At 34.8% G+C, this 26,365-nt stretch overlaps 1 protein-coding gene across 1 annotated transcript in view; it reads right to left on the bottom strand.

Moving 5' to 3' along the window:
* The window catches only part of MNAT1 (MNAT1 component of CDK activating kinase), a 166,607-nt gene that overhangs the window by 66,086 nt on the left and 74,156 nt on the right, over positions 1 to 26,365 (bottom strand). The gene's annotated exons all lie outside the window — the stretch shown is intronic.

Genomic DNA, 26,365 nt, shown 5'->3' with positions numbered 1-26,365 from the left:
CTTTCTTGGGAGAAGTGTCTGTTCAGGCCGTCTCCCAATTTTTTAATTGGATTGTTTGGTATTGAGTTGTATGAATCCTTTACATATTTTAGATATTAATCCCTTGTTGGAGCTGTTGTTTGCAAGTATGAAATAAATACTATTATCCTTTATGGGTGAGAAAGGAGTTTAGATAAGTTACTTAGCAAGGTCACACTATAGTTAATGGCAGGTTGAAAATTAAAAGCCAAGTCAAATTCTAAAGCCCATGTTCTTTTCCCCTAACTTCCTTATTTTATAGATTAAAAAAAACTCTAAATGTCCCAAAATATAAATTTTTCCTAAGGTCACACAGAGTCATATTACCTAATTCCTGTCCAGTGTGGGTTCTACTATACCACAATGCCTTTTAATGTCCTATTTTTAGACAATATAGTCACAGTTGCTCAATTTGAAACTTTGATGTTTGCCCTGGCTGGTATGGCTCAGTGGATTGATCAGAGGAGTACAAATTGAAAGGTTGCTGGTTCAATTCCTGGTCGAGGCACATGCCTGGGTTGTCGGCCAGATCCCTGTTTGGGGGCATGAGAGGCAACCAATCAATGTTTCTCTTCTCCTCTTTCTTCCTCCCTTCCCCTCTCTCTAAAAATAATAAAACCTTTTTTAAAAAATTAAAAAGACAAAAATGAAACTTTGATGTTAATAAGCAAATCCTAGATGGTTTAAAAAATTTTTATAAAAATTCTAATAACTCAGATATGGTCAAAACACTATAGGTTCAAAAAATAATTTTTTAAATTATGGTATTTAAAGAGAAATAAACATTATGACACTTAGAAAGAAATTACTCAGTGGTAATTCTGTTTACCATGATCATAAACGATGCAAAACCTGGCCTTATAACATTCAATCTATCCTACCCCACAAAAAAACCTGGTGTGAGATAGATGCTAAATTTCTTTTTTTTTTTATTTAATTTATTTTTAGAGAGGGAAGGAAGGGAGGGAGGGAGGGGGGGAGAGAGAGAGAGAGAAACAGACAGAGACAGAGACAGAGACAGAGTCAGAGACATCAATGTGCGGTTGCTGGGGGTTATGGCCTGCAACCCAGGAATGTACCCTGGCTGGGAATCGAACCTGGGACACTTTGGTTCCCAGCCTGCGCTCAATCCACTGAGCTATGCCAGCCAGGGCTAGATGCTAAATTTCTTAAATCCAAAGCTTGGGAAGAATCTAACAGGAAAAGGTAGTGGCATAATTAAGATTTTTTTAAAAAACCATCAACTGACCACATAGATGTCTTAACAAGTACTGCAAGGAAAAGGTCAGGGGTTTTAAGTGACTGCAGGCAAAAGGCTTTCAAAAGTTTCCAGATGCAAACTGATAACCGAATGTAATATTTCCATCAAAATGGTACATGTCATATTACTCTAAATTACCAAAAAACAGAAGGATTCAGATTAAGGAAATCAAACTGTATACTGCAGTAGTGATGTGTCACAACTGAATTAAATATGAGTTGGTACCAAATGATATGGTACACACTTGAAGAACTACAGAAAATCAAGAGAGAGGAAGAATCAATAAAAGGTGGAGGAATGAGATAGTAAGACCTGTGTGAGAACTGAGAGGGAAGACAAAGACTACAAAAGTAAGGAAATGGGACAACAACAATTATTACCAGCGCTATATGTTGTATCTTGAGACAATAACAGACAAACATCATCGGAAAATGGGTATATAAGGAGGCAGGGGTAGGCAGAGACTGAATCAGTATAGCATAGCTTAAATTATAGCCAGAAAATACTCCAGGACTAATTTAAACTCATATGATAAAAAAATCAGACCCTTAAAACAACATAAAAAATTCTATCACCATTAAGTTATAAAATCAGTGATAAAACAGGAAAGCAAATTATGAAACTGCTCCTTTATGAAAAGCAATTTAGTAAACCACTAAAATACTTACATATTTTGACTCAATGATTCCAGCTGAACAATTTATAATAAAAAAGTCAGATATATAATCAAATTTTTACTCAAAAGACCATTCATCATAGGTTAACTTATAATTGAAAAAACCAAAAGGATCATAAATGTTCAACAATATTGGGAAATTTAAGTAAATATGAATTCAACTGTAATCATGTGTATGTCATTTAAAATTATGTTAAAGAGGATTTAATAAAATATTAAATATATAATCAGGATGACCTAAATTATTTTTAAATCTGCATAAGAGTTATAATGAAAAGTATGAAAAGGTTCATAGTAATTATTTGTAGGTGATCAGATTATGAACTATTTATACTTTTATTTTTATACATCATTTTCTAAATTGGCCAAAGTAGATATATTATCTATTTATAACCATTAAGAAGATAATAAAAATATACTCAGAACCATACGGAATACCATTATTGGAAAAAATTAGAATAATCATACTACAAAACAACTGATCTGATCTCTTCAATAAGTCAGTGTCATGAAAAACAACAACTGCTAAAATGACTTTTATTTGCCAGGCTAGCCTCATCTTTAACATATTTGCTAATAAACCCTATAACTTTAACTTTTTGTATAATTATCTCCTTAATATCTGTCTCCCCATGAGATGGTAAAGCCCTATATTCACAGCCGTAATTTACAGCACAGTACCTGGAATCAAAGATCTGTTCAAGTGTTTTACTGAATGAACAAATAATATGAAACAGCAGGAGAACAGCCATTTGCTATAGAGGTATGAACACTAAGAAAACTGTAAGATTAGAGTCAGGTTTCCAAATTCAGTAAATTAAAAAAATATTCTTACTGGAGTTTGTGGCTCTGGGGAGAGAACTGAAGGGATAGCTGTGGGGACCCCTGTGCTGAGTCCCTCTCCCACACCACAGAAACAATTTTTCTTGGGTAAGCACTATAGTTCTTAGAGCATCAGCCTGGGGACACACACAGAAGACTGAGCTGTGTGTTTCTGGGGTCCACTCCTTCCACATTCCCCCAAGCTTCAATGGCACCCTCTGGACTCCCTGTTCCCACACCGTGCATTGCACATGCCATGCTGAAAAGCCAGCTGCCTGCGCCAGGGTGTAGTGGTCTGGCAGACTCAGGGGTGTCAGTGACTGAGTGTGTAGCTTTGGGGTGGGGGCTGCACAGAAACAAAAGCAGTTGTAAGAAAATATTAAAAACAATTATATGCCAAAAATTTAGACAACCTGGAAATGGATAAATTCCTAGAAACATACAATCTCCCTAAACTGAATCAGGAAGAATCAGAAAATCTGAAAAGACAGATTACAGCTAATGAAATTAAAACAGTAATCAAAAAATGTCCAACAAACAAAAGCCCTGGACTGATGGCTTTAAGGGTGAATTTTACCAAACATTCAAAGAACTGACACCCAGCCTTCTCAAACTAGTCTAAAAAATTCAAGAGGAGGTAAAACTCCCAAGATGATTTTACAAAGCCAGCATTATCATAATTGCAAAACCAGATAAAGACACTACAAAGGAAGAAAATTATAGGCCAATGTCCCCGATGAATATACAGTAGATGCTAAAAATCCTCAACAAAATATTAGCAAACCAGATCCAGCAATACATTAAGAAGGTGATACACCATGATCAAGTGGACTTTATTCCAAGGATGCAAGTTTGATACAAGATCCACAAATCAATAAATGTGATACACTACATAAACAAAATGAAGGATAAAAACCACATGATTGTATCATTAGATTCAGAAAAAACATCTAACAAAAATGCAGCACCAATTTATAACAAAAACTCTCAGCAAAGTACAAAAGAAGGAGCATATCTTAATGTAATAACAGCCATATATGACCCACTGTCAACAGCATACTCAATGCGCAAAAACTACAAGCCAGGGATATCCGCTTTCACCTCTCTTATGACACACAGTACTGGAAGTCCTACCCACAACAATCAGACAAAAAGAAGAAATAAAAGCCAACCAAACTGAAAAAGAAAAAATAAAATTGTCATTATTTGCAGATGACATAATACTGTATATAGAGAACCCTAGAGATACCACCAGAAGTCTACCAGAACTGATAAATGAATTCAGTAAAGTAACAGGATACAAAATAAGTATCCAGAAATCGGCTGTATTTTTATACAACAATAATGAACTATCAAGAAAGGGAAACTAAAAAACACAATCTCATTTAAAAAAATACCTAGGAATAAATTTAACCAAAGATGGAAAAGACCTGTACTCAGAAAATTGTAGGACACTAAATAAAGAAATTAAGGAAGGCACAAAAAAGTGGAAGCACATACCGTGTTCATGGATAAAAAAAATTAGCATCATTAAAATCCCATACTACCCAAAGCAATTTATAGATTCAATATAATCCCTATTAAAATACCAATGACGTATTTCACATAGAACATTTCAAAAATTTATATGGAACCATAAATGACCCCCATATCCTCAGGAAATTTGAGAAAGAAGAACAAAGTTGGAGGGATCACAATACCTGATATCAAACTCTATTACAAGGCCACTATAATCAAATCAACTCTGGTACTGGCATAAGAACAGACACATAGATTGATGGAACAGAACAGAGAGCCCAGAAATAAACCCATGTCTCTATGGTCAATTAATATTTGACAAAGGGGGCATGAGCATACCAGGGAGTAAAAACTAATCTTTTCAACAAATGGTGTTAGGAGATCTGGACAGGTATATGCAAAAAAAAAATGAAACTAGACCACCAACTTATATTATACACCAAAACAAATTCAAGATTGTTAAAAGACTTAAAAGAAGTCATGACACCATGAAAATCAGGCAGGAAAATCTCAGATAGTCCATGCAGCAATATTTTCACTGATATGTCCCCTAGATCAAGGGACATAAGGGAAAGAATAAACAAATGACACTACATCAAATTAAAGTTTCTGCACAGCTAAGGAAAACATTAACAAAATGAAAGGGGAACCAACCATAAGGGAAAACATATTTGCCAATGATACTTCAGACAAGGGTTTGATCGCCAAAATATATAAAGAACTCACATGACTCCACACTGAGAAGACAAACAATCCAATTAAAAAATGGGCAAAGGACCTGAACAGACACTTCTCCAAGGACATATAGAGGGCCCAGAGACATATGAAAGGATGCTCAGCATAACTAGCCATTAGAGAGATGCATATTAAAACCACAATGAAATACCACATCTCACCAGTCAGAATGGCCATCATAAACAAATCAAGAAACAACAAGTGCTGGCAAAGTTGTGGAGATGGAGATAAGGGAACCCCAGTGCACTGTTGGTGGGAATGCAGACTGGTGCAGCCGAGGTGGAAAAAAGTATGGAATTTCCTCAGAAAACTGAAAATGGAACTGCCTTTTTATCCAGTGGATTCCACTGCTGGGACTATATCCTAAGAATCCTGAAACACCAATTCAGAAGAAGTTGTGCACCCCAATGTTCATAGCAGTGTTATATATAATAGCCAAGTGCTGGAAACAGCCTAACTACCCATTACTAGGTGAGTGGGTTAAAAAAACTGTGGTACATTTACATAATGGAATACTATGCAGCAGAAAGAAAGAACTTCTACCCTTCATAACAGCATGGATGGAACTAGAGAGTACTATGCTAAGTGAAATATGCCAGGCAGTGAAAGACAAATGCCATTATGATTTCACCTATAAGTGGAACCTAAACAACAAAACAAACAAATGAGGAAAACAGAACCAGAGACATGGAAATAAAGAACAAACTGTCAGTAACCAGAGGGGAGGGGGCAGGAGGATAACAGGAAAAAAAGGGCCAAGTCAAGGAACATGTATAAAGGACCCATGGACATGAACAATGGGATGGGGAATGGCTGGGGGGGTCTAGAAGGGGTGGAGCAAGGGAAAGCAACAGGGAAAAAATTGGGACAACTGTAATGGAACAATAATAAAAAAAAGAAAATTATAAGACATTGAAGAAATAAACTAAAGAATATACAAATAAGTGAAAGCATATACCGTGTTCATGGATAAGAAGAATTAACATCATTAAAATGTTCATACTACCCAAATCAATCTATAGGCACAACACAATTCCTATCAAGATACCAATGGTGTATTTTGCAAAACTAAACAAATATTTCAAAAATGTATATGAAACCACACACACACACACACAAAACAGAATAGACACAGCAATCTGGACAGAGATCAACAAAGTTGGAGGAGATATACTACAAGGTCAGGGCCATAGGAATTAAACTGAATGATACTGACATAAAAATAGGCATATAGATCAACAGAATGGAATAGAGAAATAAACCCACACCTGTATGGCCACTTAATATTCAACAAAGGAAGCAAGAACATAAAATGGAGATGGTCTGTTCAATAAGTGATTGGGAAAACTGAACTGATATGTGCAAAAATGAAACTAGACAACCCGCTTACACCACACAAGAATAAACTCAAAATGGTTCAAAGATTTAAATGTAAGACTCAAAATCATACAAATCCAAGAAGAAAACATAGGCAATAAAATCTCAGACATTTCTTATAGCAGTAATCTTTTCTGATACATCTTCTTGGGCAAGGGAAACAAAAGAAAAATAGACAAATGGGACTATATAAAACTAAAAAATTTTTACACAGGAAAAGAAACCACCAACAAAATGAAAAGATTACCCACCAAATGGAAGAACATACTCACCAATGATACATCTCATAAGGATTTAATATCCAAAATTTATACAGAACTTATACAACTCAACACCAAAAAACAAAAATCCAATTTAAAAATGAACAAAGGGCTGGAATAGACACTTCTCCAAAGAAGACATACAGATAGTAAATAGATATATGAAAAAAAATGCTCGACATCACTAATTATCAGAGAAATGAAAATTAAAACCACAATGAGATGTCACCTTTCCCATGTCAAAATGACTATCATCAATAAATCAACAGACAAGTGCTGGTAAAGACGCACACCTGCTGGTGGGAATACAGACTGGTGCAACCAACTATGGAAAGCGGTATGGAGTTACCTCAGAAAATTAAAAATTTAAGAACGACCAATTCTACTTATAGGAATACATCCAAAGAAATCTGTAACGCTGATCAAAAAAATATATGCAAGAAAAGAATATATGCATTCTTATATTCCTTGCAGCCTTATTTACAATAGTCAAGATTTGTAAGCAGCCCCAATGCCCATCAGAAGAAGATTGGATAAAAATATCTGGTGTAGCCACGGCTGGTGTAACTGAGTGGACTGAACGTGGGTCTGCGAACCAAAGGGTTAACAGTTTGATTCCTGGTCAAGGCACATGCCTGGGTTGCAGACCGGGTTCCCAGTTGGTGGCATGCGAGAGGCAACCATACATGGATGTTTCTTTCCCTCTCTTTCTCCTTCCCTTCCCCTCTTTCTAAAAATAAATAAAATCTCTTTTAAAATAATTTTTAAAAATCTGTGATATATTTATATGCTGGAATACTACTCAGCCATAAAAAGAAGGAAATTTTACCTTTTTCAACAGTATGGATGAACCTGGAGAACATTATGCTAAGTGAAATAAGCTAGTCAGAGAAAGACAAGTACCATATCTCACTCATATGAGGAATCTAATGAACAAAATAAACTAACAAACAAAATAGAAATGGACTCACAGATACAGAAAACAATGACAGCTGTCACAGGGGAGGAGGGTTGGGGAGCTGGGTGAAAAAGGTGAAGGGATTAAGCAAAAAAGAAAAATAACTTCATAGACACAACAGTACGGTGATTAGACGAAAAGGGGATGTGGGGGAAGAAGGTAACAAGGGGGATAAATGGTAACAGAAGGAGACGACTTTGGATTGTGAACACACAATACAATATACAGATGATGTATTGTAGAATTATGTACCTGAAACCTATATAATTTTATTAACCAATGTCATTCAATATAGTCAATAAAAATTAAAATTTAAATAAATGAGAAAAAAACAAAAAATGCTCTTACTAACTGTAACAATCAAAATTTTGTTAATCATATACACTATAAGATTACATAAGGATTACATTTCCACCTTCTCCACACTTTAATAAAACTTTTTTCTCTTTTCATTACAGAGTGTCAGTGGGTGTTTGTAGACTGGAAATGTGCTTTCCAGCTAAGAAGAAATTTCAGATAAAAAACATTGCGGTTATTTTGTTGGAATCATCACCCACTCACATTAACAAATACTGAATGAACACTGACTATATACAACAAACTAAAAAGTACAGCAGAGAACAAAAGAGATAATAGCCCCTGCCCTCGGGGAGCTTGTATTCTAGTAAATCACTTTCTAATGAGATCATGCCTTCTACTTTTACTTTCTTTTTTGAATTATATAAATGTAAAACATAAATTAAGAAAACAAAATTTTAAAAAATAAAACAATAATAGTGGTGGTTGTTTTCATAAACTGGTCCTATCACATGTTAAATTTATCAAATCCTACAGAGTGCATCACACTGCTAAAGGGAATTAGAAACCAGAATACTTCCCTGTTCTCAAGGCATTAAACCAATACAAGTTTAGTGATTATCTCCAAAGAAAGTATCTAGGCTTAGAATTATCAGAAAATCAGTTAAGTTATTCCTGTTTCTATGTTGGTAAATGTCCTAATAATTTAACCATGTGTGCATACAGGTGCATGTGTTTTCTGTTTGTGCATACATATTTTTAATCGTGTGTTTTTATACTCACACAATATTTTAGGGGATATAGAATACTTAGAAATATACCTGGCACTGCCTTCAAGCTGCTCAATTTAAGTAACATATTGGGGTGGGGGAATAATTCAGTTGTTTTCTATTTATTTTAGAAGCAAACAAAACAGAACCATTTTTATACTATGCCATTCTGGTCACTCTCAGGGGATATAAGCCTGTCATCACTGCAACAGCTGCATGGTAATAACTTCCTGGTAGCACATAATCTCATGGTAAGTGCAATTCATTTTCTCCCATTGAAATGGCTTTCTCCAATTTCTTTCAAAACTTATAGTAAACAGCATAAGACAAATGATGGACAAGTTTCTATATGGTAAGAGTAACATGCGGAAACAGCCTGTAAACCAAAATGAACTGAAGTGATACAATTTATCTAAACTTCATCTTCATCATCTATAATAGGGGTTGGGAATGAATCGGAGGTTGGACTGAATGTTCTTCCAAGTCTAACCTGCTATGATTGCATGATCACCAAGTGGAAATAAGATACTACCTCACATGTATCATAAAAAAAAGAATTTTCCCAAAATTTAATGTACAATAATTTGATACACACACACACACACACACACACACACAATGTATATAATATTCACATATAAACTAGAGAAATAGCCAGTGGAAGAAAAACAAACAAGCACTAATCCTCAGATTCCCAGCTCACTACTAGAATCATCAGACTACATTCCCTATCTGAATGCATGTTTTGGAAAGAGCAGAATATATAAACTTTTTAAAAAAATTATTATGGCCATGCTCTCCCGCCCAGGAGCATGTCCACGCCTTTCCCTTCCCCCTCTTTTTCCCTCTCAGGTGTGCATCTCCTAAACTCTAAGGGCCCCCACGAGACTTGCAACCAGAGGGGCAAAGGGCAGTGGCAGCTCATCCAGGACTAAACTCCCGAACCTGTCCCCAAGGTCTCCTTTTCTCTGACTCTCCAATGAGCCAAATCAGCCCTGCCTAGGCTCTCTCCTGTTGCTTATTCTATCTTAAGCCTTTCCTTGTTTTACTGTCCCCAGCTTAATAAACATACTTTCAAAAACAATTATTAGGGTTGGCTATTTGCTCACTTATTCCAACAAATCAGCCTTTATAAGCATTCCTTATCTTTTAAAAATACGGTGCCCAGTAGTTAGATTACCAATTTCTCCCAAAAATTTTCCATCGCAAAGACAACAGGCTTTTTCAGAATCCACATTCAAATCTTTACAGAGGTTTCATCCTGAATACACTAAGAATGGCACTATATTTTTCTAGCTTTTCAGTAATGAACAGTTCCATTCAAATATGTACGACATGCTTGAAAACATCAAATAATAATTTCTATAACTATTCAGTTGGATTTAACCTTTCTGTTAAATAAAAGTCAAAAGCCCTAAAAGAGTTATATTCTCACTTGCCCAAGCCAAGACTCTGAAACTATTTCTATCAATTGGCCCTGGAAATGTCATTAAAATCTGCTCAATGCACTAAAATTATTTTTTAAGTCTTTGTTAAATAAGTTTATTTGTATTCCCCTCTCTGCAATACACACCACTTAGTCTTCAAATTATCACACAAAAATATTCTTTAATAATACATCAACTCTAATTTGAAATTCTTATTGTTACACCAATGTAAACTATTCCTGGAGAAAAAAATCAAAAATAAAATGTAAAACATTTAGGAAAGTAAAATGTTGGGGAAAATAAGGAAATAATATCTATTTTAAAAGATCACTATCATTAAAGCTTCTCAAATATAATTACAACCTAACCCTGTATGTTAAAAAAAGGATTTCTATAAATTCCTTTGTATTTGGTTAGAATTGTTACAGCTCATATGGAAACAAAATGCAACAATATATTTGCAGACACGTGCAATTAGTTTTCAGAAAGCCAAGGGTCTCAAAATATAGGTGAACATGAAATAAAAAGGAATAGCATTTTCTCCTCCTGTTTTATCCTGTCATGACTAGAGCTGCATTCATATCATTTATTTCCCAAAATAAAGACAGAAAAGGAATTAAGCTACTCATCTCTGCCTCAGATAGTTCTATACCTACAACACTCAAAAAAGATCCAAATGTTACCTAGAAGGGTCCTAAATGATGTGCCTGACTCAAGTTCAACATAGCTGTAACAGTAAAGACACATCTTGCACCCAAAGATAAGGTTCTAAAGTTGGAATAAGGCAAAAACTGGTAAAAATAACCCCTCAAAAATCCCTAAAATAGCTCATAAAGTACACTATACACTGTTTTTTGTTTTTTTGTTTTTGCCTACTATAAAATCTTTGTATAAATCCTCTACCATCGGAATAAATTACTATTCTGCGGAAAACCAGAAGTAGTTGGCTTGCTTTTGGCAATGATGTTGTTTCAAACCCACTTTTTACTTGGGGAAGAGAAGAATTCTCTGCTATTTTTCTCCCTATTTGGTGTTTTTTCAACTTCAGCTGAATTCAAGTAAGTTAAACATATGACTCTGCTGAACATGACAGATATTTGAATGTTCATTCAATTGAATTCATGAAGAAAAATTACATTTAAGATGGGTTTGGAGACTGCATGGGCCTGAAACTGGCAGGGGGTGTTGGGGGCAGAGCATTTGTAGTGAAGGGAATTTCAATACCAAGAGAAGGTTCAGTATTATAGTGACAATAGTAGTCAAAATATCAATGATAGAAGAAAGAATGGGAGTTAAGGAAGTAGAAACACTGAGAGAACTTGATTATTTTCATCAAATTATAAGGTAAAATAAAAATAGGGAGATGGCAGTGGCTTAAAGAAAAAGCAGAGTCCAAGGAAGAGATTTTGTTTGTTTTTGTGGTTCTAGGTTCTATTTTTTCCCTGAGCACTGATAACCATGAAGCAGTGTTGAAAAGTAGTATTTTTACATTCTTTCTCTGATGCTTGTCTTACTACTGAACCACCAGTTGTTGCCAAGAGGACAGAGTGTCCAGCAAATCATATCTGTTTCTATAAAAAGATCAGAAAAGAAAAACATCAAGGAGACTATTTGGTGAGATAAACCCTGTCTCCTTAAAAGAGTCTACATTAATTTCAAGAAAAACAGTACTTGCCAAAATTTTTAAAACAACTTTTCAGGCATATACCATTTGAGCTTATTTATTTTTAGTAATTACAAAAAGAGCTTCCAAGAAAGAATTCTTATCTTGGCACTTTAAGTGTACCTTTCACTAACCAACAATTATGATAACTTATTCATAAGTCTAAATTTCTGAATGTGATAAAATATGAAAATTACTTCATATAAAGTTCTCTAAAAGCATTACAATTATTTTATAAACCAAAAATATAGCATATAAGATTAGTAATCTTCTGAAGCAGAAATATTTTTCAATGAAAAGATAGCAGAAGGCTTATTCATGCCACAATAGAAACTGAATAATTCTAGAGATCATACTTTAGTAGTGTTTTTATTTAGATCTAAACTCTGTGCTACTACAGTGCCTAAGAAGGTTTATTTCATGAATGAACAACTGTTTTGTAAGGATATGAGAGTATCCCACTCCCTCTAATCCCCTACCCCAAAAAAGTACACGACAAACCTCCTGGCTCTGTTTGAGGTCACTTAACTATAGTCTGGGTCATTATTGTGTCACTCCCATTGTAGAAGATAAGTAAACCACTAAGCCAAGCTGTAACTGACTATATCCTTCTTCTGTCTTAACAGGAAACAACAGAAACAACAAATATTACAAATACCACACCCCAATCTGCCTTCCTTAAACACACACCACCACCACAACCACTACCTTCACAAAACCACCATGCAATTAAATCTGGGCTGTACATGCAGAATGGAACAGAACACTTAGGACTCCCTGATTCCCTTTCACTTGCAATTGTCCATAAATTGTCTTTTACAAAAATCATGCACATATGGGTGATTACTAACAGTGGAATTCCATGCAAAGGACACAAATATTTATTGAATATAAATATCTGTAGACACTATATGCCATGCTAGGCACTATACATACATTACAGGTAACTACTATTTTGCCTATTTAATAGGAAAAGAAACTGAAGTTTTCCAAGGCCAAGTAGGTGTTAAACCCTATCCTATCCTGCCAGAATGCACCAAGCACTTTCTATTGCAGGCCTACAGTACAAAAATTCATTTATATGAACATTTACTGGATACCAGGCCCTGTGAAGGTATGACAGAAAGGATATACCACAAAAACTGATTCTAACTTCAAACATTTAACAATATATATATTTATATTTATTAAACAAATTAGAAAGTGCCCATTTGTTTTTAAAATATTAGTATACAAGTGCTTTTTGAATTAGTATGTAAGTGCTAGTTCATTAAAATATAGAACCACTTTTTAGACAATATTCACATTTGACTTTTCCATAATACATTTAGACTGATGCAAATTTCACCCATACCGAGATATGTGCTTCATCATTTTAGATACTGTCTCAGAAGCTCAGTCTTCTTTTCATAACAAAAATATTATCTTCCTCAAATAATATAAAAATTGATGATTTGTTGAATCTATATAAATTGAATATATTTTGAAATATGAACCAGAACAATTATTTCAACAAGAATAATTTCTATCAACATAGAAGTAAACTACCTTCCTACAATGTTAACTATAATCACCAACCCTTTAAAGTACATTTTGCTATACTTTAACAGATCATTTTTCATAATTAACAAATATGTTCCATGTTTATGATATGAATTATAAAAGCAATGCAGAGAAATCACAATCTTAGTAAATTTTTCATCTGGGAATATTAAGTGTAAATGGTGGTTCCACAAACACAGGAGTACCTAAGTTTTGTTCAAATTCTTTTAAAAACTAACTTTGTTTTATAACCTTCATAAATAAAACACATAAATAAATAAAAATTAAATAGTACATTTAGTAAAACAGTGCCCCAGAGAACAAAGAAAGTAATTAGTATGGAAGACTTTAATGAACACATCTTTGAAGCCCTTCTGGAAATCACAGGCTTGACAAAAGCACTAACATTCTACCAGTTGCTGAGACAGGTGATACTGCCAATCAGCTGCATTTGCTGAAGCATATTCTAAAGATTACGAATTAATCCCTACACTGAAACCAATGGCTGCCTGCCATTTTGGTCACTGTTTTAAAAAAGAAAAAGAAAGTCACTCTATGACCATATGCAACTAGGTAAAACAACTCTCAGTAAGCTCTACATCTACTTGATTACTTAGTTGTATCATTTTCTGGTATTGTTTATACCAAATCCAACAGTATTGCTGGCGGGGGTCATGAGACTTAAAGCCTCTCCATCTGTTATTTGAATTATCTCTATTTACTACAAAAAAAATTAAAGTGTTTGTGAGAAACTTGGGAAAAAAAGTCATATAATTATATAACATTTTCTTTGTTGTTAATTTTGAATCTTTTGATCATAAGCTCAACAGAAGTATGAGTCTTAGAGGCAATCTTCAGATCACATCTGTCTTTTCCTTAGAACTTAACCCCCACACACACGTCTTTGACCCCCACCCCAACACACACATTTGCACGCTTTGTTCTACCACCATCGTAGCCCACCTTTATTATGTGAACTCTGTTCAGAGCACTGCTCAGAATTTAACATTAAAACAGCCAATGTTTCCAAGTATGGGCAATTATTATAAAAGTGTTTCTGAAGTTAATTTAAAATATGCTGGCACAACGTGCTAAAGAACTAATTTTAAATGCATGTGCAAACATAAACATATACAGATAAAGTGAAAAATGTATGTGAGGGCTCTTTTTGGGATTTCCCATACTTTTAATGTTTTAAATTATCATTGATTTTTGAATCTTAAGTAATACTATGTTCTACTATGTTTTAAAAGTTGCTTTCATTCAACTGTACATGCCTGTGACCTCCACAATGACCTCTACAAAAGCAGTTGTGCATTTCACTATGGTGCAAATCCTCACAGACAAGTTGAACCTGTTCTTTTTGGCACTGAGCCTTTGTTCTGAACACATAGCTGAGATTTATTATAAAAGGAAAACTAAGGGGCATTATTGCACAAGATTTATCTTTCACATATAGCCAAGTATAATCTTTTATAACCTCTGAGAGCTCTTAAATAAACAGATCTCTTAATTGCATAGAGTTCCTTACATGTCACCAATTGTATGGCATATTGAGGTTCATTTTACATTAGGAAAAAAGTTAGCACACAAATTATTTATACTGAGTTGTTAAAGTTGATCTCTTTTTTTTAATTGTTGTTCAAGTACAGTTGTCTCCATTTTCACCCCTCCACAGACCCTTCCCATCCCACCCTTCCCCGCCTTCCACCCTCAAACCTACACCCTTTGGCTTTGTCCATGTGTCTTTTATACATGTTCCTTGATGACCCTTCCCCATCTTTCCCCCTTTTATCTCTCTCCCCTGCCTCTCTGCTTACCATCCATTTGTTCTTTATTTCCATGTCTCTGGTTATATTTTGCTTGCTTGTTTGTTTTGTTGATTAGGTTCCACTTACAGGTGAGATCATACGGTATTTGTCTTTTACCTCCTGGCTTATTTCACTTAGCATAATGCTCTCCAGTTCCTTCCATGTTGATCTCTTCATATTTATTCAAAAATAGTAGTACTTTTAATACTCAGACTTAGGGATAATTACCTGCCTTGCTACCGTCTTAGTAAAGTCAATGCAATGAAGTCTAACAAACACCTGCTTTAAGAATCTATACTTTAAGAAAAATAGGTTTTACCCTGGCTGGTGTAGCTCAGTGGACTGAGCGCAGGCCTGCGAATCAGTGGGTCACTGGTTCGATTCCCAATCTAGGGCACATGTCTAGGTTGCAGGCCAGGTCCCAATTGTGGGAACATGTGAGAACCAACCACAAACTGATATTTCTGTCCCTCTCTTTTTCCTTTCCTTCTCCTCTCTCTAAAAATAAATAAAATCTTAAAAAAAAAGAAAAAGAAAAATAGGTTTAAAAAATAATCTCCCTACAGCACCCTTACAGGTGTTTTAAAATCATTACAGAGAAAACATTAGCATTTAACTCTACAGTTTTGTTTTCTTTTTAATGTCAAAGTTCAGTTTTAATTAGTTTTCCTACAGCATTTTAAAAACACTTTCTTTCAATGGATGCAAAGAATATGGCTGCCTGAGGGGTTGGGGGAGTGGGGGCTGGGAGAACAAAAGTGAAGGGGTAAGCACAAACTGGTAGTTACAAAATAGTCACAGGCACACAGAGTACAGCAAAGGGAATACAGTCAATAGTATTATAATAACCATGTGAGTACTTGAAATACTGAAGGGAATCACTTTATTAAGTATATGATTGTTGAACCACTATGCTGTACATCTGAAACTAATACAAAATAATACTGAATGTAAACTGTAATCAAAACATTTTTAAAAACTAAAACAACACTTCCCATTTTAAACAAATTTGAACTGATACACAACACTGCTGTCAGGTGACATTCTCAATCTAACAGTAAATCTGATGCACTGAGGAAAGGAGGAATTTCACGAGTTCTAAGAAGTATCTCATAATAGAATTACCACAGTATTTACATTAATTCTTCAGGGTTTGCTAATTGATCTATCATCAAGACTTGCTTTGTCAAAAACCAAAAAAAGAATATAACCTCAAAAGTAGTCTATCCTGAAAGTCAGGTTCAAACTAGCTAATCAGCTAATTGCGCAACATAAAGGAAACTGAAATAAGCTGAATTAGGTGAATATTTCTTTGTTCTAAACTCTTCTACTTTTTTTCTTTACTATTAAGTACACAAACAATTGAAAAATGTCTGTAGAACTATGGTAGAAGGGAGTATCGCTCAATGGCTATAGAGTTTCAGTTTTACAAGATGAAAAGAGTTATGGAAATTTATGGTACTGATGGCTACACAGTATCAATCTATTTAATACCAAAGAACTATGAGCATAAAAATGGTTAGATGGTAAATTTTGTGTTATGTGTATTTTACCAGAATTTTTAAAATTTCAACTTAAAAAATAAATTTTTAGAAATTGTAAAGATCAACTACTGAAGTAGATTTTTTTTAGGTGAAAAAAATCTAATGATACATTTTTAAGAACTGGGTGTTAACAGTAAGCAAAACAGACATGTTCATAGATGGCATCAAATATATTTTATGAAAACAAAATAACTGAAGAGTTAAATAAAAATCTATTTCATTAAAGTTTAACATTTTAAGCAACATATTCCTATTTTTCTAAGAAAAGATGTCTTAAGCAATTTCTATCCCTAATACTTCCTCTCTCTCTGCCTAGCATATACAAGCAGAAGTTTATGAGTTTATATATTTTTTAATTCATCACTAAAACAAAACATTTTTTTCTTAAAATATACACTTTCAGAAAAAAACTAATTATGCTAAATTTTAAATGTTCTGCAGGCACTTCATCTTTAAATAGATATAATTAGTGTGAAAAAAATACTAACCAGTTTTATTCATACTATTAACCTATACTGTATGAGGCAATATAAAAATTGAGAATAACTATAAAACATGGATCAAATATGTTAAAAAAATGCCTCAAGACCTCACCTTACACTATGTTCTAATATTATGTCAATGCTGGTGGTATTTTTTAAATGCCTAAGCCCTCTATTCATTTTGAAATGCATGTGCTTCAAGATTTCCATAATATCCAAAACTATCTTGATGAAGTCATAACTATAATTAAAAATAACACCCAAAGAGTCCATAGTTGCAAAGTCAAGCAGGTTAACCCAGGTTAATCTCCAAATAAGTTAAAGCAGCTGCAAGAACAACCCCAGACTCCATTTATTTTGGTTCTTCACACCACAACAGCTTTCCCAACTGTAGCTCCTCTTTCCTCAGGAATGCGAGCATATGCTCTATTCTTTTCAAGTCCCTATATCACAAACCCCCTTGAATAACACAATGTTAAAAACACAAGCCTTGGAGTCCAAAGAGTCAAATCCTAATTTCACCTTGAGCAACTTTTTTTAACAAGTCTCATTTTCACCTGTAAAGTTATTTTAAGGTATCAAATAAAAATCTATTTTAAAAACATAGCAGAATCAAATGTCCACAAAATGCTACCAATAGTTATTATTATTTCTGTATCATGAACTTCATCGAGAGCAGGAAGAGGAAAGAGATTTCGCACCATCTCCAAAGACTGACAGTCACTACCAGCAGGTAAAGTCACCACAGGCAATTGTCACCAGATGAACAGTAACCTTTCAAAAGTCTGCGTGAAAGTAAGTCAGAACTCCAAACATCTCCAAAATTTAGTCTCAGAGCCCTGGGAGCAATATAGGAGGGGAAACAAGATTACTTTCTCTTTCCTAGATACAACCCTGGCCTTAGGTGAAATTTTCAAGTTTCTAAAATTTTAGCTTCTCTCATTTCACTTTTTGCATTCCTATCTAGCACCTAAGTGCCTTTCCCAGAGTGTGTATGTCCCCACAGCACTTTAACACTTAGCTCCTAATTGGAAACACGCCATTTAAACCTACTGAGTCCCAACATTCTCCCTGATCTTAAGTCACCAACATGCATCTTACAATCAAAACTTCCTGATATCACTAAGGTGTGAGGAGGACAGAAATTGCATTGCATGATTTTGCTTAGTGGACATCTTGATTTTATTAGGTTATTATTGCTCTTAAAAAGAAGATTTGTAAAACATGTTTTTCTGAAATAAAATACAAAGCAGTAGTTGCCTTTTAAAGACATGGACTAAGAAATATTCACTTATCATTTTATGTTGCTTATACTTTTTGTATGTTTAATAACTGTCAACAAATTATGTAAGCCAAATTTTTTTATCTTTATATTTCTCTACATAATAAACAGATTTTTTAAAAAGATTAATATTTTTCACAATGACTCAATTAAAGTAACATCAAGAATTTCATGATGAGGACTGGGAAGGTTACAGACATGCTGGGTAAAATTTAATAAAATTCACAGAATCTCAAAAGTAGACAAGACTTTAAAGATTATCTCCAGTCTCACTAGCCACTGAATTTTTTTAATACTTTCTTCAATAATCCTGTCTATGGCTAAACACCTCATAATTTACCAAGATAGGTGAAAGCACCAAAACAGGCTATAAAGAGAAGTCTCAGTACTCAATAGATGTATAAAAGTGCATCTAAATGAATGAGTGATAAAATCTGTATGACAGTAAAAATTCTACATATCTTCTAATGCACACAAACCACAGTATTTGTCTTCCAAAAGTTGAACCAGAACTTCTTTTCAATTTCTTTGTGCATAAGACTTTCTAAGGTACATGATTCTTACTGAAGAAAGATATGTTTTTGCTCAGGAAGATGCACTGACATGAATCATCATGGTAATACAAAATATAAATTCATAATATTTAGGAAACCTCTTTAACTACTGTATTGTAATCAAGAAAGCACCAGATTGTTTCTTTTTCTTTTTAAATATTCTATTTATTTACTTTTAGAGAGAGGGGAAAGGAGAGAGAAAGAGAGGGAGAGAAACATCAATGTTTGAAAGATATATCGATCAGTTGCCTCTCACATGTCCCCAACTGGCCTGGCCTGCAACCCAGGCATTTGCCCTGACAAGGAATTGAACCAGCAACCTTTCAGTTCACAGGCCGGCACTTAATCCGCTGAGCCACACCAGCCAGGACACATTGTTTCTTTTCTTTTTTTTTTAATATATTTTATTGATTATGCTATTACAGTTGTCTCGTTTTTCCCCTTCACTCCCCTCCACCCTGCACATCCCCTTCCATCCACATTCCTTCCCTTTGGTTCATGTCCATGGGTCGTACATACGAGTTCTTCAGCTTCTATATTTCCCATACTATTCTTACCTTTCCCCTGTCTATTTTCTACCTACCATCTATGCTTATTCTCTGTACCTTTTCCCCCTCTCCTCCTCCCACTCCTGTTACTAACTGTCCATGTGATCTCCATTTCTGTGATTCTGGTCCTGTTCTAGTTGTTTGCTTTTGTTTTTGTTTTAGGTGTGGTTGTTAATAATTGTGGGTTTGCTGTCATTTTACCGTTCATTTTTTAATCTTTTTCTTAGATAAAGCCTTTTAACATTTCATATAATAAGGGCTTGGTGATGATGAACTCCTTTAACTTGACCTTATCTGAGAAGCACTTGATCTGCCCTTCCATTCTAAATGAAAGCTTTGCTGGATAGAGCAATCTTGGATGTAGGTCCTTGCCTTTCATGACTCCGAATACTTCTTTCCAGCCCCTTCTTGCTTGTAAGGTCTGTTTTGAGAAATCAGCTGACAGTCTGATGGGAACTCCTTTGTAGGTGACTGTCTCCTTATCTCTTGCTGCTTCTAGGATTCTCTCCTTATCTTTAATCTTGGGTATGTAATTATGATGTGCCTTGGTGTGTTCCTCCTTGTGTCCAACTTCTTTGGGACTCTCTGAGCTGCTGGGACTTCCTGGAAGTCTATTTCCTTTGCCAGATTGAGGAAGTTCTCCTCTACTATTTGTTCAAATAACTTTTCCACTTGTTGCTCTTCCTCTTCCCCTTTGGGTACCCCTATAATTCAGATCTTGGAATGTTTAAAGATGTCGTGGAGATTCCTAAGCCTCCCCTCATTTTTTTGAATTCTTGTTTCTTCATTCTTTTCTGGTTGGATGTTTCTTTCTTCCTTCTGGTCCACTCCATTGATTTGAGTTCCAGTTTCCTTCCCATCACTATTGGTTCTCCATACATTTTCCTTTATTTCACTTAGTGTAAACTTCATTTTTTCATCTAATTTGTGACCAAATTCAACCAATTCTGAGTGCATCCTGATTACCAATGTTTTGAACTGTGCATCTGATAGGCTGGCTACCTCTTCATTGCTTAGTTGTATTTTTTTCTGGACCTTTGATCTGTTCTTTCGTTTGGGCCATTTTTTGGCCGGGGTCGGGGGGTCTTGATGTGCCTGTTATGCAACTGTTACGTGGTGAGGGGCGGAGCCTTATGTATTCACCAGGGCAGGGCAACCCAGTTGCTGGGTTTTGATGCTGCTATATGTAGGGGAGGGATCCAAGAGGGAACAATTGTGCTTGCTCTGCTCTCTGCCTGATTTCAGTCACTTCCCCCACCACACACAGCAATTGGGTCCTTCTGGTACTGATCCCATGTGGGTGGGGTTGTGTATGTTCTAGAACCCTGTGGGTCTCTCCAACGAACTCTCCTGTGAAACTAAGAGTTTCTCCCTGCACCTCAACCCCCACAGGTGTTTTCAATAAGTGGTTTGAGGCTTTACTTCCCTGGGCTGAGGCCTTGGGTTGTGCAAACCATCCTGCTTCCCAGTTGTTCCTCCTGGTTTATCTGTGCATGAATGTGGGACCACTCAGTCCACAATCTGCCACCTCGCCAGGTCCACCCACTGTGCCTTGCCGGCCAGCTGCCACTTTGCGCACCCTGGTCCTGTTGCTGCAAGTCCTCTCCTCCCGGCTGCCCATCTCCTACCGGTCTGGATGAATGTTTCTTCTTTAACTCCTTGGTTGTCACACTTCCATACAGTTTGGTTTTCTGTCGGTTCTGTTTGTTTTTTGTTTTTAAATTGTTGTTGTCCTTCTTTTGGTTGTGCGCCTCCATCTTGGCCAGAAGTTTCCAGATTGTTTCTTAATGATTATTTCATCTAAGTCTTTGTCCTACTCTGCATTCTTGATTTCTGCTTCTAATAATTACAATCAGTGGCTAGAGCAATGTTTGCCTTTTCATATATTCACCAGACAATATCTATTCAACAGAAATTCAGATAAAATGTAAAATCCAATAAAGAACAGGATTACTTTTAGGGTTCCTATTATCTGCTAAGTGAAATTATCCTCTAAGTCACCTTTTATATGACTTAAAAAGTCATTAATACTTTTTAATAGAATATATCATTATTTCCTAATATCCTATTCATAAGTTAGAACATACCATTCTTTGTTTGTCTCTAGACTGCTTAAAATTTTGGAAAATTCTATAATACAACCAGATCTAAGATGTATCTTGTTTGGAGTGGTCCCTCAATCACTCTCTTCCTCTTACTTTAGCGTTACTTCTTTATGGTTCTTTAAGAAAATAAACTATGTTACCCATGGAAGAACTAATAGGTTAAATCTGGAAAACAGTTTATCTTTGTAATTGATAATATCTAAGAAAATCATTCAAATAATATTCTGAGCTTATGTTCATTTCATTTTATTCTCACAAACACCATATTGTGAGGTATATTCCAATGAATAAGGCTTACACTATTTCCAATGAATATTCCATAAACCTTAACTCACAGAGCCATAATTGGAACCCACCTGGTCAAATATTAAATCCGTATTTATCCCTAGCCATACTGCTAACCTGTCTATCTTCCATAAAAATGCAAGGAAAAAAGTCTCCTGATTGTGCCATTACAGAGAATGACAGGAGGCTACAAATACTCCCCATTACTTCTCATGCTCAACTGAAATGATCTTCCTACTGACAAAAGTGCATGTTACTATACAAAGAAGGAAAATACCTTGATAATCTTTGATAAAACATAGTGGAATTTTGCCAACACTGGTGACAGCAATGAAAAAATATGCAACATTATTTACCATTTCAAAGATAAGAGGCCTTGCACCAGAAACAGGTCATTTACACTTATAGATCTAATTTCTACTAAAATTAATACTACAGAAACAGAAAGACTATTTTACAGAGCCATGTCATTATCAGTAATCCTCTTTCAAGAAACTAGGGCAATGTAAGAGCTCCTACCACTGATAATATGATTGGCTTACAGTATAACATTACCTCCTATATTAAATTCTTTTTCCTTTTTTCATTTCTATCTTTACCCATCTCTCTGCTGCTCTGCATGTTTAACTGGAGAGACACTGTGGTATAATGAAAAAAAAAAAAAAAAAGAACTAGGAATCTGAAGGCTTATATTCTCACCCTGACTTCCATTTTCCTATGGGGTGTAGAAACATATCAGCAAAAACTAAGGTTGGGGGAGAAGATTAATAATATCCATGCTGCAGATTTACATGCAAAAATATTCTTCATTCACAATATTTAATTTATGATTACAGATGCAGAAATCTAGCTTCACAGACATTTCAAGATAACTAATTGTAATGTCCAGTCTCACTAACATTCATTTTTAAAGCTGAATACACTTCAACAAGATTATAAATACTCAAGAAGTTTTAAGTGAATGTTTGTCATTTATTTGCACTAGCATCATTCAATTTAAGTTTATGTTTATGATCCCCCAAAACAGCCAGAATATGATTTGAAAGAAGGCACTGATATTTATCTTATGAAAGAGTAAGACCCAGAAATGAAAAGTTCTAGTTAATCTATAATTGTGTTTATATTACATGAATGATTTGTGTTTCTCAAAAATAACACGCAGAAAGTCAGTAATTCTCAAAGGTGCCAAGTATTTCCATGTGTTTAACAAGAAAACAACCCAAACAAATAATGCTCAAGAAATTTTTAATTTCTTTTACTTCCCTACCATCTGTTTCAGTCTTTTTCTTTCTTGGTCCCAATCACCTTCTTTGTTTCTGCTGCCTGCCTACTGCTCATAGTAACACTTCCAAAAGAATAAGGCAGAAAAATTAGATACCCAGTTGGGAACTCTAATCCCAGATGTTACTTGACAATGACATAGTCCAGAGCTAACTATTTATGGACATAAACTCCTAAAGAAAATAATACATGCCTCAATACAAATACTAAAAACACTACAGTATGTTTTACCTAGTCTTAAAGATTATCATTCAATGTTCATCAGAAAGAAAATATATTACATTAAGATCGTATATCACTTAAGAAAGTATTTTTATTCCCATAAGCCTTATTTTTATACATGTTTTTATCTGACAAATATATGCAAAAAGGTATGTATGGGTGTATGTGTACAAAACGGTATGTATGGGTGTATTTTTCTCCTCCTCTCATGAGGCAGGAGAAAAATCTGAAAGCAATGGTAAATAATGCCACAACATAAAATAAAACTGAAACACTGTTACCATTTCTTACTAACTAAGATACTTAAGTAGCCTCTCAAAGGGGTGTTACTCAATTACAGGAATACAAAAACAAGAAAAAAGGCAAATATATAAAAGATAACTTCAGTCTATAAGTATTTTAAAACAGTAAAAATCTAAGAAATTTTCCTTTAAAAATTACCTCTTTAAATTAAAGCCCTAAAAGGGTGATAAAATTAGGGAAATTAAGCACTACTGGGCCCTACAAATGCAGAAAGACAAAGAGAAAATATTGAAAGTAGCAAAAAGAAATGGTTCCTGATACACACACAAGGGACCCCAATAAAGTTAACAACTGAAATCTCTCATCAGAAAACACAAAATGTAATAGGCTTGTGTATTCAAAGTGCTATAAGGAAAATACTGTGTCAATCAAGAATTCTTTATACAGCCCTGACTGGTGTGGCTCAGTGGATTTGGCATCATCCCATACACCAAAAGGTTGAAGGTTGGATTCCCGGTCAGGGCACATGCCCGGGCTGGGCCAGCTCCCTGCTTTGGGGCCTGCAACAGGCAACCAATCAACATTTCTCTCGCATATCAATGTTTCTCTCCATCTCTGTCCCCCCTTTCTCTCTCTCTAAAAATAAATAAATAAAACCTATTTTAAAAAAGAATTCTTTATCCTACTAAACTACCCAACAGAGGCAGAATGAAGACATTTCCAAATAAACAAAGATTGACTAATCTGTTGCTAGGATATGCATTACAAAGAAAAAAAATACTAAAAACATCCTTTAGGATGAAAGGAAATGACAACAGGCATTTCTCATAAAAGAATAAAGAACTCTCCAAATGTTATTACATAGGTAAATACAAAAGACTTGATGGAAACATTTCTCTCTTCTTCTCTTAATTAATTTTTAAAATAACTCCAATAATAAGCCCTGGCTGGCGTAGCTCAGGGGATTGAGCGCGGGCTGCGAACCAAAGTGTCGCAGGTTCGATTCCCAATCAGGGTACATGCCTGGGTTGCAGGCCATAACCCCCAGCAACCGCACATTAATGTCTGTCTGTCTGTCTGTCTCTCTCTCTCTCTCTTTCTCCCCCTTCCCTCTCTAAAAATAAATAAATAAAATCTTTTAAAAAAACCTTATAAAAAAATTTAAAAAATAACACCAATAAAATGATTAAACTGTATGGTTAGGTTTATATAAAATATAACATATGATAATAAAAGCATACAGGATGAAAAAAGAAATGGAGCTATTCTAGATTAAAGAGTTGGAATTACTGGTATTGAGAACTTATTTGAAAAAATAATGACGGAAAAATTCCCTAATCTGATGAAGAAAAAAGACACACAAGTCCAGGAAGCACAGAGTCATAAACAAGATGAACCCAAAGAGGCCCACACCAAGACAAATTAATATTGCAAAGGTTAAAAACAAAAAAAAATTTAAACAGGAAGAGAAAGATAGTTTGTTACCTACAGGGGAGCACCCATAAGACTGTTAGCCCATTTCTCAACAGAAATATTTCAGGGCAGAAGGAATTAACAGAAAATATTCACAGTGATGAAAAGCAAGAACCTACAACCAAGACAACATTCCCCAATAAGTCTACCATTTAAAATTGAAGGAGAAATAAATAGCTTCCCAAACAAGGAACCGCTAAAGGAGTTCATTACCAACAAACCAGTATTGCAAGAAACATTAAAGGGCTTTCTTAAATGCACATAGCTTAAATGTTCCAACCAAGAGACATAGAGTAGCTGAATGAATAAGAAAACAAGAACCATTTATTGGGTTGGCCAAAAAGTATGTTTGGGTTTTTTTCCATAAGATGGCTCTAGTAGCACTTATTTATCTTTAACTTCATTTGAAACAATTTTGTTAGATTGCATTGTGACAGCTGTCATATCAGCGTGCATTTTAAAAAAAATCTAAATTGCAGAATTTTGTGTAGCCATTTCAATATTGAAGATGGAAGAAAATCAACAACATTTTCAGCATATTATGTTTTATTATTTCAAGAAGGTAAAAATGTAAATGAAATGCAAAAAAATATTTGTGCAGTGTATGGAAAAGTGGCTGTGACTGATCAAATGTGTCAAAAGCAGTTTGCAAAGTTTCACGTTGGCGATTTCTCACCAGATGATACTCCATAGTCAAGTAAACCAATTAAAGTTGACAGTGATCAAATCGAGACATTAATTGAGAACAATAAACATTGTATCAAGTGGGAGATAGCCAACATACTCAAAATACCCAAATCAATAAAAGTATTGGTGAAAGTGAAAAATATGTCTTTTATTTTACAGAAAAAACTAAATTAACTTTTTGGCCAACCCAATATATGCTGTCTATAAGACACCCACCTCACAATGAAAGATACACAAAGACTAAATGTAAAGGGATGGAAAAAGATATTTCATACAGATGGAAATTTTTTTTAAAAAGCTGGGATAGCAACGCTTATATCAGATGAAACAGACTTTAAAACAAAGGCTATAGTAAGAGACAAAGAAGGGCAAAACATAATTTTTTTTAAAAAGGCAATCCAACAAGAGGATATAACCCTTGTAGACATGTACACACTCAACACAGGAGCACCTAAATACATAAAGCAAACCTTGATGGAGAGACTGACAGTAATACAATCACAGTAGGGGATTTTAACACTCCA

The sequence above is a fragment of the Phyllostomus hastatus genome, unplaced genomic scaffold (genome assembly GCF_019186645.2).
Source record: "Phyllostomus hastatus isolate PE091 unplaced genomic scaffold, TTU_PhHast_1.1 phas_scaffold_501, whole genome shotgun sequence".
NCBI lineage: Eukaryota > Metazoa > Chordata > Mammalia > Chiroptera > Phyllostomidae > Phyllostomus > Phyllostomus hastatus.
The sequence above is the reverse complement of the archived record's forward strand: the minus strand, read 5'-3'. Positions and strand labels throughout refer to the sequence as shown.